The sequence below is a fragment of the Gadus chalcogrammus genome, chromosome 12, assembly GCF_026213295.1.
Source record: "Gadus chalcogrammus isolate NIFS_2021 chromosome 12, NIFS_Gcha_1.0, whole genome shotgun sequence".
Classification (NCBI taxonomy): Eukaryota; Metazoa; Chordata; class Actinopteri; order Gadiformes; family Gadidae; genus Gadus; species Gadus chalcogrammus.
The window spans coordinates 20,117,886-20,135,922 of record NC_079423.1 but is presented as its reverse complement, the minus strand read 5'-3'; positions in this window follow the sequence as shown (position 1 = coordinate 20,135,922).

The window sequence follows — 18,037 nt, the reverse complement described above, 5'->3', positions numbered from 1 at the left end:
TTCAAAGTCCCTGTAAACAGCATGCAGCCAACGAGGTATGTTTTTTGTTGTTTCCCTGTATTTTGTTTTGCTTGTTTGGCTCTTTGTGTGCCGTGTAATTTATGATTTTATTTAAAGCTAATGCCGTGATTTCTGTTGTATTGTGTGTGTGTTCATCTATAGTTTTCACGGTGGAGTTGGAGTAAAAGGCTGCAATAAAACCCGTCAAAGGAAACCATTGGTGTCTGCCGACTGCTTTCAGAGGGATTTATAATGAGTCTTCAGATGTAACGGATGATGCCCAGCTTTTGGTTTATGTGCGATTTTTTCATCAAGACTAGAAAGAGATCTGTGAATACCTGTTGGGTCTAAAGGCAACCACACACCGGACCAACTGCCCGATTCGCGTCGGTAAATGAAGTCGGGCTATTTAATCTAGTGGTGGTTGAATCTGAGTCAATCGGATTCAAAGATCCGGATCCTTACATTCACCCATGAGTCACGAGTCCGTGGTCTCAATTAACCCGAATCTTTCGGTTCTGGTTGCTACGGACGACATTATTAAAACAATGCACGAATGTCATCAAACTGTAGGTCAATAACAACATTAACACATCCGTTTTTCATGCGCATAGTAACTTAGATTAAGCATACGGACCCGGAGCTGCCAGCTGCGTGGTTGAATAAGAACTTCCTGTAGACAGAGCTGTACACAGATCCAGATCCATAGACTGAGCGAATTCATGGGTCGGATTCGAATCCGGTTGCGTGAAAGACTAACTCAAAGGATTCAGATGAAATGGGTCTGACTCGTATCTGGCTGGGTGAAAGACTAACTCAAAGGACTCAGTTGAAATGGGTCGGATTATATCCGGTTGAGTGAAAGACTAACTCAAATTACTCATATTGAATGGGTCGGACTCATATCCTGTTGAGTGAAAGACCAACTCAACGGACTCATACTAAATGGGTCGGGCTCGTACTGAATGTAAATCGTTAAACTCTTTTGTTACAAAGGCATTATTTTACAAGAGATTGTATTCTAAAATGAAAGTAGCTTATTAAAAATAAAGTTGTTTGCTGACTATGTGAACTCTCAGAATATTTCTGTGTTTGACGAGCTTCGAAGAGAAAAAAAATTAATCCATACGTTTTTTTCCTAATTCAGATAGCAGTCACATTGGCGACATCTCCGATGTTTGCAATGCATCCTTTTTAATATTCAAATATGTTCGCGTATTTCCCCTGGATATCCTCAAAACTGCATTACAGTGGTTTGCTGTGAGCGTGCGCATTAGGCACTAGGGAGTGGGCTGCTGGGCTCATTCAGCGACAAAATTTCAACTGATTCAGATTCAAAGGACTCAAAAGATTGGGATCTTTTTAGTGATTCACTCAAATGACTATGAATCTTCTATGTGAATCGAAATTCCCATCACTAATTTAATCTGGCCGACTCGAACACCGACATGGGCGGTACACACCTACGGGATTACAGCCTACGCCGTACGTTCCGCGCTTGCGCGAGATGTAATGTCTCCAAAACAACAGGCGGCGCTAATCTGTATTGTGGGCAAAAAAACACGAAAGCCGGAAGTAGCAGGGGTCTCATTTATAACCGTTGCGTACGCACAAAACGGGGCTGAGAGTGGCGTACGTGACTTACCACGCCAAGGTTGTGATCTATAAAAAACTAACTTGACGGGAGAATGTGCGCAGCCCTAAGCAAACTCTGACCCATGCGTACGCATGGTTTGGAGGAAAAGGAGAATTGGCGACACAGACAGTGTGGTGTTGAACTGAAGTCAGACTGAAGAAATGTAGAGTGAGAAGAACATTCTTTTTTATCATCGCCCTTCATAAATTTAATTTCAACCCGTATCATGCGTTAAATCTATGTAATCAGAATAATTTAATTCAACTGCGTTATTTCTCAGTTTTAACTCCAGAAACGTCTCCTTAGAATCAAAATGAAAATTCAAAATCAATATTCTCTGTATTTAATCCCGTCACAGTATGCATACTGTCCACTGACGGCGCGACTGCATGGAATAACGCATCTGTCCAACATGTGTCAGTAACATAATATTGGTGATAACAAACTGATTATTCAAGGTGTTCTCGGTCCGTCTTATTATCGTAACCCTATAAATACAGCGGTGAGCCCTGTGCGTAATGCTGCACCATGGCACTGCTGGCAATGCTCGAGGACCATGTTCCGAGTTCACTGCTGCAGCAACATGTTGCCACTCACTCTGCTTTTTGTTGTTAGTGATCCCAATCCCGTGACCGCTAAACAAAACTACTTTTCGGGCCTCCACCTCACCCACAAGTGTCTCTACTTCAACCTCCGGGAAATTTAGCTTTTTTGCTTTTCTCTGTCCTGCCATTGTTTCCGACAAGACATAATACTTGCATCTGAGTCTGTTTTATTGGCAGATCGCTTTCATGAGGTTGTTTGCATTGACCATTGATGGTTAAAAAGGGGCGTGTACAGGGCGGAACGTGAAGCTGACTGCTGCACACACTTGTAGGCACTCTGATTTATAAAGCAAAGATTGCTTAGAGGTGTGCGTACGCAGGGTTTTATTAGTCATAATATTTTTTGGCGCACGCTAAACTTGGCTTTTGGGCGTACGTACACTTTTAGTAACGATCCCACGCACAGTTTTATAAATGACGGGTCTCATTTATAAAACTGTGCGTAGGCCTGTCACGATAACACATTTTTCTGGGCGATTAATTGCCCCAGAAATTATTGCGATAAGCGATAATATTGCCGTTTTTCAACTAATATAATGATAAAGTACACCCTTTCGAAGATCAATAAACCTTTATTTTTAAAGAACACTGGAACTGGACGTCTGGAAGACATTTAAAATATCCAGAATAAATTAACAAAACAACCAAAAACATTCTATTACATTCAATCTATTATTAACAAAAAATGCTCTTGAATAAAATCCAAACACCACCAAAAACAATAAATAAAATTGAAACACTAAATAAAAAGGATGTAAACACGATTGCGCCAGGGCTCCGCCTCCCACACGGACAATGCAACAAGTGACTGACACTTGACGAGGGGGTTTACTCGTTGTGCCCTGTAATTATGAGCCGGAGCCCGATTTCAACCCGACATTTGTTACTTAGGCCTACCCTGCTAAATATATATAATATATATAAATATATATAATGCATAGAACGCCGGTCACTATCAGGAAAATAAGCCCCGACACGGCGAACAGGCGACCGACTCGCAGCGGAGGTGTCTTGCTTCGCCCTGAAGGGGCTTATTTTAGATTATGACCGGCGACGTTCTATACATCATCCCGCTTATTACAAGGCTACTTGCCAAGACGAAAAAATAACTTCACATGGTGTGTCTTTTTACAATTTATTCGTTAGCAGCATTCGTAGTGTTGATCAGCATAGAAATAGTCTGCCAAAGACGTTGACGTTGCTTAGCAACCGAAGACGCTGGGGTTGACAAGTTACCGGACTACTATCTATGCAAGTGAACGGAGCGTTCCACGGCATTGAGAAGACCCGTGTAATAAAGGCCTATAATATTTCTGTTTATGGCATAGATTTCTTCTCAGATTAGGCCAATGAAGCAATGATTTAAAAAAAAGAGTGCGAATAGAAATTATTGCGGCCGGCAAAAAATTATCGCTCATTTTAATTGATTGCGCAATTAATTAATTTATTGCATATCGCGACAGGCCTAATAGGCCTGTCACAATAACACATTTTTCTGGGCGATTAATTGCCCCAGAAATTATTGCGATAAGCGATAATATTGCCGTTTTTCAACTAATATAATGATAAAGTACACCCTTTCGAAGATCAATAAACCTTTATTTTTAAAGAACACTGGAACTGGACGTCTGGAAGACATTTAAAATATCCAGAATAAATTAACAAAACAACCAAAAACATTCTATTACATTCAATCTATTATTAACAAAAAATGCTCTTGAATAAAATCCAAACACCACCAAAAACAATAAATAAAATTGAAACACTAAATAAAAAGGATGTAAACACGATTGCGCCAGGGCTCCGCCTCCCACACAGACAATGCAACAAGTGACTGACACTTGACGAGGGGGTTTACTCGTTGTGCCCTGTAATTATGAGCCGGAGCCCGATTTCAACCCGACATTTGTTACTTAGTCCTACCCTGCTAAATATATATAATATATATAAATATATATAATGCATAGAACGCCGGTCACTATCAGGAAAATATGCCCCGACACGGCGAACAGGCGACCGACTCGCAGCGGAGGTGTCTTGCTTCGCCCTGAAGGGGCTTATTTTAGATTATGACCGGCGACGTTCTATACATCATCCCGCTTATTACAAGGCTACTTGCCAAGACGAAAAAATAACTTCACATGGTGTGTCTTTTTACAATTTATTCGTTAGCAGCATTCGTAGTGTTGATCAGCATAGAAATAGTCTGCCAAAGACGTTGACGTTGCTTAGCAACCGAAGACGCTGGGGTTGACAAGTTACCGGACTACTATCTATGCAAGTGAACGGAGCGTTCCACGGCATTGAGAAGACCCGTGTAATAAAGGCCTATAATATTTCTGTTTATGGCATAGATTTCTTCTCAGATTAGGCCAATGAAGCAATGATTTAAAAAAAAGAGTGCGAATAGAAATTATTGCGGCCGGCAAAAAATTATCGCTCATTTTAATTGATTGCGCAATTAATTAATTTATTGCATATCGCGACAGGCCTAATAGGCCTGTCACAATAACACATTTTTCTGGGCGATTAATTGCCCCAGAAATTATTGCGATAAGCGATAATATTGCCGTTTTTCAACTAATATAATGATAAAGTACACCCTTTCGAAGATCAATAAACCTTTATTTTTAAAGAACACTGGAACTGGACGTCTGGAAGACATTTAAAATATCCAGAATAAATTAACAAAACAACCAAAAACATTCTATTACATTCAATCTATTATTAACAAAAAATGCTCTTGAATAAAATCCAAACACCACCAAAAACAATAAATAAAATTGAAACACTAAATAAAAAGGATGTAAACACGATTGCGCCAGGGCTCCGCCTCCCACACAGACAATGCAACAAGTGACTGACACTTGACGAGGGGGTTTACTCGTTGTGCCCTGTAATTATGAGCCGGAGCCCGATTTCAACCCGACATTTGTTACTTAGGCCTACCCTGCTAAATATATATAATATATATAAATATATATAATGCATAGAACGCTGGTCACTATCAGGAAAATAAGCCCCGACAGGGCGAACAGGCGACCGACTCGCAGCGGAGGTGTCTTGCTTCGCCCTGAAGGGGCTTATTTTAGATTATGACCGGCGACGTTCTATACATCATCCCGCTTATTACAAGGCTACTTGCCAAGACGAAAAAATAACTTCACATGGTGTGTCTTTTTACAATTTATTCGTTAGCAGCATTCGTAGTGTTGATCAGCATAGAAATAGTCTGCCAAAGACGTTGACGTTGCTTAGCAACCGAAGACGCTGGGGTTGACAAGTTACCGGACTACTATCTATGCAAGTGAACGGAGCGTTCCACGGCATTGAGAAGACCCGTGTAATAAAGGCCTATAATATTTCTGTTTATGGCATAGATTTCTTCTCAGATTAAGCCAATGAAGCAATGATTTAAAAAAAAGAGTGCGAATAGAAATTATTGCGGCCGGCAAAAAATTATCGCTCATTTTAATTTATTGCGCAATTAATTGATTTATTGCATATCGCGACAGGCCTAACTGTGCGTGGGATCGTCACACTTTAAAAGTAGTTTTGTTTGGCGGTCACGGGACTGGGATCACTAACAACCAAAAGCAGAGTGAGTGGCAACATGTTGCTGCAGCAGTGAACTCTGTCAGTGGCATGGAGCGCACAGTCCCAGAATTAAAAAAGAAGTGGTTTGACATAAAGGTACATATTTTTATTTCCTCACTCACAGCACATGTTTATAATTTATTGCTCAAATGTTATTGATCGTACAGTGAAGATCGTTAATTACAGGTGGATGCAAAGCTGAGGCTGTCCTCAAGCCGCCAGAGCGTGACTGCAACTGGGGGGGGGGGGACCCACCTAACACCAATTGACACAAAAGTAGCATCCATAATTGGCAACGCAAGCGTGAGTGGCATCGTGTCCAAAAGGGAAGGAGAAACTGACTGTGGTGTTCCCAGCACAGAATGTTACACAGTAGTTGTATCAGTTTGCAGGTTCCCCAATGTGATTGGTTGGCATTAGGTTGCATTACAGTTTCTTAAACAGTTTTAGAACTATATGGTGACAGAAATACAACACTGACAACACAGAAGAACAAAGTAAAGCTGATTTCTATTTTTTATAGATTTTGATTGATATTATTGATCATGTATAGTGCAAGCTATTTTGCTTGTGCGTCATCCAGAGTCAGCGGTCGGTGGGGAGGAGGACGATGATGCGGGCGAGGGAAATTGCGACAATATTAAAAGATACTGTGAAAAAATGAACCTTGAGTTGTCTTATTTCATAAACGCCGCATGACATCAGCATGTACTCGTGTACTCCCTCCGGCTCAAGCTCGGGGGGAGGGAGGTCGGAGGGGAGATGGATGCCGTTCCTCTGGGACAAATTCTGCAGCACGCCGCAGGCTCTTATAATGCGGCACACTTTGGCCGGCTGGTATAAAAGCCTCCCCCCGACGCATCCAGAGCACGCCACCGGGACTTCAGGAGGCCGATGGCGCGCTCCACCACTGACCGAGCACGGGCATGGACGTCATTGTACCTATGTTCCTCTGCGTTGTGCGCGTTCAAAACCGGGCTGAGGAGCCAGCGACTCAGGGGGTATCCACTGTCACCTGCAAGGCAGAAAATCATTAGTTATGTCAAGAACCACAATGTTACATTTTCCCTCTCTTTAAAACACACCTAGCAGCCAGCCATCCCGCCCCGCGCCTGCCTGTAGTCTGTTCCCTACACTACTGTGTGTCAGAATAAAGGAATAATGTGTTGCACCAGGCCAACGTGCCACTATGTTTGTTAAGATCATATGGGCATCACATATAACTTTAACATTAATAGTGTGCACGTGCTTTTGGTTGACGTAAAATAACTCATTTTCAGATGGAGCCCGTATAGCAATATGAGTGCAGTCAATTGCGCCGATAACGTTTGGGAAACCGGACATTAATGCAAATTGCCTTTTAATCTCCGCCTGTTCTTCCACTGTGTAGGGCTACCTTATCGACTGCCCATACGTATGATGCCATTCAAATAGCTGGGCATTACGGCACTGAGGGATGGCTGTGATATAGCGGATCTACAGGGTGGAAAACAAACAAAAAAATATTGAGCCAATTATGCTTAAATGTGAAAACATAAAGATGTAGCTATATGAAACACTTACCTGTCTGCCAATTCCGGTAGGAAACAGTCGGTTGCCAGGAACCCCAAAGTGGTGAGGACCTGCGTCTGCACCAGGATAGCGTGGTTCCTATGTGTTGCCCTTTCCAATGCTGGACCCAGTTCAGCACATAGATCCAAGAGCATAGCTAGGGAACCTAAAATGGCTCATTTGCCAGTCATCATCATGGGCCAATAAATCGTTATAGTCCCGGAAGTAGACCCCGAAGCCATTTGTTTTGAGAATAATGGCTGGCTGATGAAGTTATTGGCTGGCTAGCCGGCTCAGCCAAAACCTAAATGGCTGCTGCAGCCGCCAAATTTTTCATGGCCACAAATGGCTGAAATTTTTCGTGTGTGTCACTTTTGCCCAAAAAATCATATTCGAAGTTTGTTTGTTTATTAATATTAATATTCGAATATATTCGAATATTTATTAATAATATTTTGACCATTAAAGTCCTTCAGTAAGACCTGGATTGGGCTTTGCGAGGTTTGTTTACCGGCGTCGCTATGGTTACCGGTCTTATGTGATCCAACGGTTTAATAGGTTTCTAATAAATCGCTGTCTAATCAATACTTCATTCACATTCGGAGTCAAAGCCCTACTATGAGATGGAATTATTACTTGATGCAAATAATTCTAGCTGGCTCAGCCAAAGTTGATCAAATGGCGGCTTATTTTGGCTTATACAATTATTGGCTGGCGGCGGCTGAAATTCGAAATGGCGCGAATGGCGGCGGCTTCGGGGTCTACCCGGAAGACCCTCTCCCTCCGAAACCTGCCATTTGCATGGTCCTCCAGCAGTGCCATGTAAGGTGCAGCATTACGCACAGGGCTCACCGCTGTATTTATACGGTTACGGTAATAAGACTGACCGAGAACACCTTGGATAATCAGTTTGTAATCACCAGTGTTGGGCAAGTTACTTCAAAAGCGTTATGCATTATTTATTACTTGTTACTGTCATTTCAAAGTAATTAGTTACATTACAGTATTACTGTCTTTGAATTGTAAGGCGTTACACTACTTTTCCATTACTTTTGCATTACTTTCACCAAAATAACAGGAAATATGGATTTGGTGTTCTCAATAGATCTTCATGTGTTCAATGCAGCTCATTACACAGCAGGAGGTGATGTGGTTGGCATAAAGAGCTAGGCTTAAGGCTAACAAATGTACAATATAATGGTCGCAGTTATGGCTCATGGTGCAATACATTTTATAATAGAAATACTGTATTTTTAGTTATTGAAATCAATAGAGCTAGAGCCTACTGTAGATCATTTGGTTAAATGATTATAGTTTGTTAATTACGAGCCACCGGAGCCACCGTACTGTGTGGCCTCATCCAATCAGAATGCCCGGCGGGATAGTTCCCTTTTTTTACTTACTGTTTGTATCGCAGTTTATTGAACGCTTGGATTAAATGCAGTCGTTTAAACTCGGTGTGATCCTTGACTCATACCAACCAGTAGGAACGTTCTACACCTACTACTGTAGATTGTAAAAAAAAAAAAAAAGTCATGACAAGATACACAACCCTTTTTACATTTCTATCCCTTTATTTTCTTTCAATCACAGAGAATTCATAGCATAATGAATGACATAGCTAGACCTACATTATGGCTATGGCCATAGCCATAGGTCTGCCCCCCCCCCCCCCGTCAACCACTCAGCGCAGTTTTAACTTGGGCAGTGAAACGGAAGCCAGTAGCGCAGCTTTGGATTCAATTGTAGCATGCCCATCTCGCAAATGTAGAGTCTGACTCTGCTGCTGCTGTCATCTTATCCTCTAGCAGTAAGATGAAGTAAACATTTGCGCGGGTTTTTTTCTCCTCTGCGAATGCGAATGTTGCGGTGTTGGCGAATTTGTATAAAAACAACACACCAGTTAATTTCGGTTTAAAAATGCATTGTAACGCCCGTTACTGAGATTTGTACCGAGTAAAATATGACCTTTATTTTTTTGTAATGCCTTACATTACCGCGTTACAGCAAAAAGTAATACATTACAGCAATCACATTACTTTTGTAACGTGTTAAGGCCGATTCATACCTCCGGATCCGGACGAAATTCGTCCGTCCGCCCCAAACATTGCCTCTGGAACTACCCTTCATACCTCCGTCTGGTTTCAGCGTTGTTATTGATGTCACGCAATAAATCCTCTAGAGGGCAGTGACTGTCGTTTCACAAATTAACGGCATCGACAATCGCAAACATGACATCTGTAGAGATGATTTTGCTTTGTGTCACCCGAAATCGTCAAAAAAAAATGCAAAAAGTGTAGGCCTAGGCGGCAGTGGCATGTGACACCCAGCACCAACCCGCAGATTATCTCCTCAAAATGCTGTTAAATGACCAGTTACAAATCATTGCCAAAGCAAGGGAACAATAAAATAAAAAGGTCAAGTATATAGTATAAGATAAGTATAATACGATAAATACAATATCTATATACATATCAGATATTATATTACTATCTATTTTCGCAAATGGTCTGACTTTTGACTCTATACTACTGCCTCGATTTCCGGTGGTATTGCTCCGTTTCTCCCGGAGCACTCCGGATTCGTAAGCTCAGAGGCAACGGACCCATTGACGGACGAAACACCTCCGGGACCAGACGAAACAGTCCGTATCCGTATTTATCGTAGGGTGTGAATGGGCCTTTACTCCCAACACTGGTAATCACCCACGTAAAATGTTCTTGAACATAACCCCTTTTTAAAGCCTGATTTATCATGAAAAGAATCAAGAGGAACATACAATAATACAACGATTGTGATGACGAGGAGTATGTGGCTTGGTTTTCCACACTTGGGATTTAATTGTCATGTGTTTACAGTGTCACATAAAAATATTATGTTATTGACACATGTTGGACAGATGCCTTATTCCATGCACCGTCCTCTCCTCCTCCTGCGCTCCAGGAGTGGACAGTATTGAGTGAAGGGATTAAATATAGAGAATTTAGATTTAGAATTTTCGATTCTAGGGAGATGTTTCTGGACTAATAACCAGTGACGGCTGGTGGTGATTTTGGGTGGGTGGGCTAACGAATGCATTACATTTATCAATAGGCCTACTTCACAGGGCTCCAGACTCCATGAGATCACCTTTATATCTCTGTTCATAACTTTCATAGAATGCGAATGATTTTTAAACAAGAATAAGGTGTAGAGAAATGCGTGTCTTTATTTGAAGCACAATTATAAATAAAAAGAAAAATAAGGTCCTCATCCTCATCCTCATCCTCATCCGCTTATCCGGGGTCGGGTCGCGGGGGGAGCAGCTCAAGCAGGGGGCCCCAGACTTCCCTTTCCCGGGCCACATTGACCAGCTCTGACGGGGGGATCCCGAGGCGTTCCCAGGCCAGTGTTGAGATATAATCTCTCCACCTAGTCCTGGGTCTTCCCCGAGGTCTCCTCCCCACTGGACGTGCCTGAAACACCTCCCAAGGAAGGCGCCCAGTGGGCATCCTTACCAGATGCCCGAACCACCTCAGCTGACTCCTTTCTAAGTAAAGGAGCAGCGGCTCTAATCCGAGTTCCTCACGGATGGCTGAGCTTCTCACCCTATCCCTAAGGGAGACGCCAGCCACCCTTCTGAGAAAACTCATCTCGGCCGCTTGTACCCGCGATCTCGTCCTTTCGGTCATCACCCAGCCCTCATGACCATAGGTGAGGATAGGAACGAAGATCGACCGGTAGATCGAGAGCTTTGCCTTGCGGCTCAGCTCTCTTTTCGTTACAACGGTGCGGTAAAGCGAACGCAATACCGCCCCCGCTGCTCCGATTCTCCGGCCAATCTCACGCTCCATAGTACCCTCACTCGCGAACAAGACCCTGAGGTACTTGAACTCCTTCACTTGGGCTAAGGACTCATTTCCTACCCGGAGTAAGCAATCCACCGGTTTCCTGCTAAGAGTCATGGCCTCAGATTTAGCATAAAAAATAAGGTGTTTAAAGTAATTCACTGAACTGAAATTGAACATTTCGAACTAAACCATTAAGCCAAAAAAAACTTTTTTTGTGCTTAAAGTAGGCCTATTAAACAATTAAAATGTTGACCGGTCTCCCTTTGCGCAAAATGCGGCTGTAGACGATCACATACTCTTTGGTAGAAACGTCTGTGTCGCCGTCAATCATGAAGGACATCTATGTGGCGTTTCCGACGTCAGCAGCTGTCTTTTGCTTTAAGGTGTCGCCTATTATCGCTATGAATTGTGCACATGCCATCTCATTGCTATACGTCGGGTTGACGTTTAATCCATTTTCCTTCATGAGAATAATTTCGGATTTAAATTTGGTATAATGGCAACTCCTCTTTGGCAATGTTGTATTGAACATTAAATTGATCATTTCCGATTCCTTAGAGAACCTTATTGTTACTGCCTGTCGCTGAAATGCAGCTGGGAGAGGGGCCACTTTCTCTACACACTTGTCACGTCATGTTGGGTTATTTAGACATATGCTTTTTTAATGTTTCGATACGAAACGTTGTTGACCCGCTTACAAATGCACTATTACCGGCCATATTCTGACTGCACTCAGTAAAAGCAGTGCATTCCGTAATGCACTGCGTAATAATAAAATTGTATATAAATTAGTCAGCATTTAATTAATTGGTGTGATGTACATCGTTTGGATGATGTGTCCCCAATCTCTTCACTTCCAATTTTTCCTCCAAAGACATTAAAGAAAACCGATTAGAAATTAAATAATCCACTCCGTTCATTTTCATGCTAACGCCCACCATACTGCACTTGCGCTACTGTGCTGTGATTGGTTGAAGGTCACTGTACTGTAGCTGATGTGCTAGCAGGTCCAAGGTCAGCCTTTGGGCTAAACTAATTTAGCCCAAATGGGAAGCATATGAAGGGGGTGTGTCAGGGCACCTGTCAATCAAACGTCAATGGAAGCTTATGCTACTGTGCTTGGGCTAAATGAAATTAGCCCAAATGGGGGCGTGTCACGACACCGGTCAATCACAATGTAATGGCCGCTTACGCTACTGTGCTTGGGCTGAATGACTTTAGCCCAAATGGGAAGCATATGAAGGGGGCGTGTCACGATACCTGTCAATCAAAATTGAATGGAAGCTTGCTACTCCGCTTGGGCTGAATACATTTAGCCCATTCACAGGAAAAAACCCAAGATATATCATATATCCAGGGTTTTTCTGTCACTTTTTGGTGCAGTTGCTGCTTAAGGTTCTACCAAAATTTAAAACAATATGTTCTAAGGTTTATAATAATATTTTTTCATTTTTACTGTAAAAGGTAGGGAGGGCTTAGCCCTGTTAGCCCATGTATACCAGCCGTCCCTGCTAATAACTGAGAAATAACGCAGTTGACTTTAAATCATTCTGATTACATAGATTTAACGCATGAATGAAATTAAACTTATGAAGGGTGATGATAAAACATAATCGTTCACTAATTTCTTCAGTCTGACTTCAGTTCACCACCACACCGTCTGTGTCTCCAATTCTCCTTTTCCTCCAAACCATGCGTACGCATGGGTCAGAGTTTGCTTAGGGCTGCGCACATTCTCCCGTCAAGGTTGTTTTTTATAGATAACAACCTTGGCGTGGAAAGTCACGTACGCCACTTTCAGCCCCGTTTTGTGCGTAGGCCTACGCAACGGTTATAAACGAGACCCCAGGTCCTCTTCTTTGATTACACTAGTAGCTGTGTTCGAAATCGTTCCCATACACTCACTTACTATTCCCTATAATATACACTATATAGGGCCTATATAGTGTTCATGATATAGTGCACTATATAGGGAACGAACAAACGAGAATTCGAACACTACCCTGAACATTTCTAAATGTCATTTGCGTCAGTAAATGCGCCGGGTATTTGTGTGACGCAGATAGATGCGCCCACATCATGTAAACAAACCGGGCACTCACGAGGAAAGCTGGAGGTTGTATTGATGTTGAATGTTACATTTCCTTGTTCAATTTTTTTTTAATTAATTTTGAATGTCACATTTTCTATGTTAAATCCCAAATAAATTGTTGTAATTTCTATACGAAAGCCGGAGACTCCATCATTAAATGTATTCGTTTTCGCGGTTATTCAGCTTCTTCTTCTCATCCGCAAAAACACGACCGCATTGCATTGTGGTATACGGGAGTAACATGTAGGGTACATCGTATGTACTCAAACTTGGGGTATTTTAAGTGCACTATATACTGCATGAAATTAACCACTGAAAATTAGAACACCACTACAAAATGGCGAGCATCCTATATAGTAATAATAATAATAATACATTTAATTTAGAGGCGCCTTTCAAGACACCCAAGGGCACCTTACAGAGCATATAGTCATCATAAATCGTTTAAAAAAACAAGACATTGTGGAAAAAATAAATAAATAAACATAATAAATAAAACAAAAACAAGACAAAACAAAACAAACAAACAATCAAAACAGTGATCAGTTAGATAGTGCACTATATCCGTGATAGGGAACGATTTCGAACACTGGTATGTTGACCATCCTCACTTCCGGGCTTCACTGATTCGCTAGTCAAGCTGATAGCCCTCCATCAATCAGAATGGTAAAAGAATGACCGACTCGAATAGCCGATTACACATGTTGAATAAGCTGAAATGAACGCCGACGTGGCCGATTTGAGCGACCACACCAAATAGACTCATGTCACCGACCCCGATTTTCTCACCGACGCCGATTTTCGGTCCGGTGTGGGCTTGCCTTAACACCACTTGAGACACACACAAGACGAGAAGATATTCATGAGGCTATTAAGGAGATGCTGTCAAAGAGGGGGATTGGTCTAAAAAAGGTTGTCTCAGTCAGTACAGATGGGGTACCCGTTTTCCTTACTTGAAATGTAGGCCTAGTGTACCTGTTTTGCTTACTTGAAATGTAGGCCTAGTGTACCTGTTTTGCTTACTTGAAACATAGGCCTAGTGTACCTGTTTTGCTTACTTGAAATGAAGGCCTAATGCTCTTTTTGTGTTTATTTGAAATGTAGGCCTGGTGTACCTGTTTTGCTTAATTGAAATGTAGGCCTAATGCAATTTGTGTTTTTTTGAAGTGTAGGCCTAGTGTACCTGTTCTGCTTACTTGACATGTAGGCCTTATGCACTTTTTATGTTTACTTGAAATGCAGACCTATTTTACCTGTTTTGTTTACTTGAAATGTTAATATGCGTTACTTAGTCTTACTGTTTTTTCATTGTTAAAAGTAAGCTATTTGGAAATTGAAAAGAAATACATCTGCAATTATAAGGAAATACTGTGTTGATGGTATTTGACAAAAGTAGGCTATTAGGAGGTGGTAGGTAACAGGTTCGGACCTTTCTTGGAAGGATTTTTTTAGTAACTGGACCGAATCCCATTGAAATGAATGGCGCGGTGATTCGGTCTTCAAAACGAGAGCTGGTGAATTGTGAAAAATGAATTAAACTGTAATCAGACAATGCTGGTTATATAGACCCTAGAGTATTTGTTGTATAAAGGCCGGGACGAATTTCAAATTATAAATATGTACAACGCATAACGGTAGCTCTCTGGCTCATAGCTGAGCGGACTAGAATACCTACCGTTGCCAAGTCGTAGCTAAGGTCCATCCTATTTACTGGAGGAGTGAACAACGTTTCCGTTGCATAAGAACCTTACGGGAAGGTAATGATAGAGTACTAAAGTGTGACCTCACGTTTCCATAGCAACCGATATTCGGTTCTACACAAACCAAATTAACAAGGGGAAATCCTATGCCATACGAACGTTTTTTTAGAAAATGAACGATTTCTTTGCAAATTGATTTGCGAGTTTGCTTTACCAATGATGTAAGTAATATTAAGAGTAGATTGGCTTCATAAAAAATAAAGTAACGTTGTCAAACTTTTCCTTTTAATACCCCAGGGGAATACAAGAAAGCCTCGACATGTTTCGATTGGTAGTGATTTTCACCTCTTGAAATTGATTTATTTTCATTTTGAAAGAATAACATATGGCAGCGTTGGAAAACGCCATCTCTCGTTCAGTTGTTTAGAACTAAAAATCCGGTTGCCAGGACGTGACGTTTCACTTTAGTACTCTAGTGTTCCAGGTATTAGTCAAACCCTCAGGCGTTACCAGGGAAACAAAATTATGGCTTGTGACAAACTTTATATTTGAATGGGAAAAAATGCAAACGGTCCAAATGTTAAAAATCGATTTTGACCCTCGGGAACGATTAATCGACTATTCTGACCTATCCCTATTTCATAATATGTATTTTTTTCAGTTTGCTCTGATCTACAAGCACATTTTTCCTGCTGGCGTTCTGAACTTTAACTGTCCCCCTTGGGCAGTCTTAATGTGGTCTCACCGGGATGGGGGACTCAAACCAACTAGCAGGATCTAGCTGTAATCTCATCTAATCCATGCACTCAAATCCACCACGTCTCAGGAGGACGTATCTTTTGCGAGAGCAGCAGAGCTGGCTGCTGGTTGATTGGTTGGTGGCTGTTCAATGCAGAGAGATAGAGAAAGAGAACGCACCAAAAGCACAGCTCGCTACCAACACAGACAGCATGGTCCCAGTGGAAATGTAATAAGGCTAATTCTTTTATCTAACATTACATGGCCACTCTCTCATTCTCAGACTCTCTCTCTGACAGAAAAACTGTACGCATGCACTGTAAAAACGAAAACTCAAAATTGTTGGTCTCATTATGATTTCTGAGTAAAATGAATATAAAACATTAAGTATTCAAGTACAACTGTGCAATGCAATTTAGTCCAACCAACAATGTTGAGTTTTGGGTCAAGAGTCGGGCTCACTGTAGTCTCTTTGTTAGCAAGACACACGGGTTTAAGTCAGACTCTAGCTGCGTTCGAAATCGTTCCCTATCATGGATGTAGTGCACTAAATAGGGTGCATGCCATTTTGTAGGGTGTTCGAATTCTCAGTGGTCCACTATATAGGGCACTATATAGTGGACTTAAAATACGGTACATACGATGTTCCCTACATGTTACTCCCGTATACCACAATGCAATGCGGTTATATTTTTCCAAGGGAGAAGAAGAAGCTGAATAACCGCGAAAACGAATACATTTAATGATGGAGTCTCCGGCTTGTGTTTAGAAATGTCATCAATTTATTTGGGATTTAACATAGAATATTTAACATTGAAAATTAATTTAAAAAAACGTGAACAAGGAAATGTAACATTCAACATCAATACAACCTCCAGCCCGGTTTGTTTAGATGATGTCGGCGCATCACGTCACACAAATACCCGGCGCATTTACTGACGCAAATGACGTTTAGAAATGTTCAGCGTAGTGTCCGAATTCTCGTTCCCTATTCCCTATATAGTGCACTATATCATGTACACTATATAGGGAATAGGGAACGAGTGTATAGGGAACGATTTCGAACACAGCTTCTGTCTGAGGCTGGGCCAACTACGGTGCACATGCGCATTTCGACATATGCCCCCCGGGGAGTCTGGGTATTCGTGATGCCGGTTGGGAAAAAGGGGTTTATTGCCTTTTGTCAATTTGTTTCTGTTAGGTTAAGTTGGGTTAACGGGTTTGGGGTCTTTATTGAGCAAGGTACGTTTTATTACTCTGTTTTCTGGGAAAAATTGACGCAAGCAGAAACCAGAAAGCCGTTTTTTCGTTTTGACAAGAAAACGAAAATCTAAATTTCAGTTTGTTTATTCGTTTTTTGGTTCTTACTGAGCGAAACGAATTTACCACTCAATATCTGGTTTCCGCCGGTGGGCGGGTCCTCTTATTGGCTAGCGTTCTTCATTGCCCTGTGCTCTTCATAATAAAAGTTCTTCCGTTTGATAATGTCGACAAAAATATTACTGTATTATAGACACTAGCAGACACAGAGGACCACACCACCCACAGTCAAGACTGACACGGCTTCAAATAACAATAATAGTATTCATAATCATTTGAAAATGAGAACTTATGAAGTTATGATGACTTCAGTGCAGTTGATATTTAGCCACAGTTAATACATGCAGAGTAGACCCGAGGGCTTTACTACGACATCATTGTCCAGCTCTGAACTATGCGCTCTGTGCGCGTTCACATCAAAGGAGCTGCGATCGCGGCCTGCTGATTTCCTCACAGCCTGAGAGCTATGAGGAATACAAGTGATTACAACACATTTCTGACAGCTGAACATTACGCAGGGCTCTCCGTGAGATGCACGCAATTCAACCCATTCACACGCCACTCAACTTGCGCCGCTATTTAACAGTGGAAGGGTAGGAATCAAATGCGTCCGGGTGAAATTTCAAAATCGTCCGGGATTTTATTAAAGCCTCAATACCAACACATTCTCACTCCGAACGCGTCGATTTTTGACAAACGGTCAGTGACTTTGGCTTCAGTTTCTGACGCAAAAGGGTACCCTTGTACTTCTTTTTTCGACGCATGGGGTTTTCAACTCGTTACAATGTAACCCCTTCACGGGGGACCCGACGGCTGCGCATAGAGACGCTATGAGCATTCATCCCATTGGCTAACGGTGGATTTGCGCTTCTTTTTTCGACGCAGGGGGTTTTCCACTCATTGCAATGTAATCCCTCCACGGCAATATATGAAGCTATGAGCATTCATCCCATTGGCTAACGGAAGAG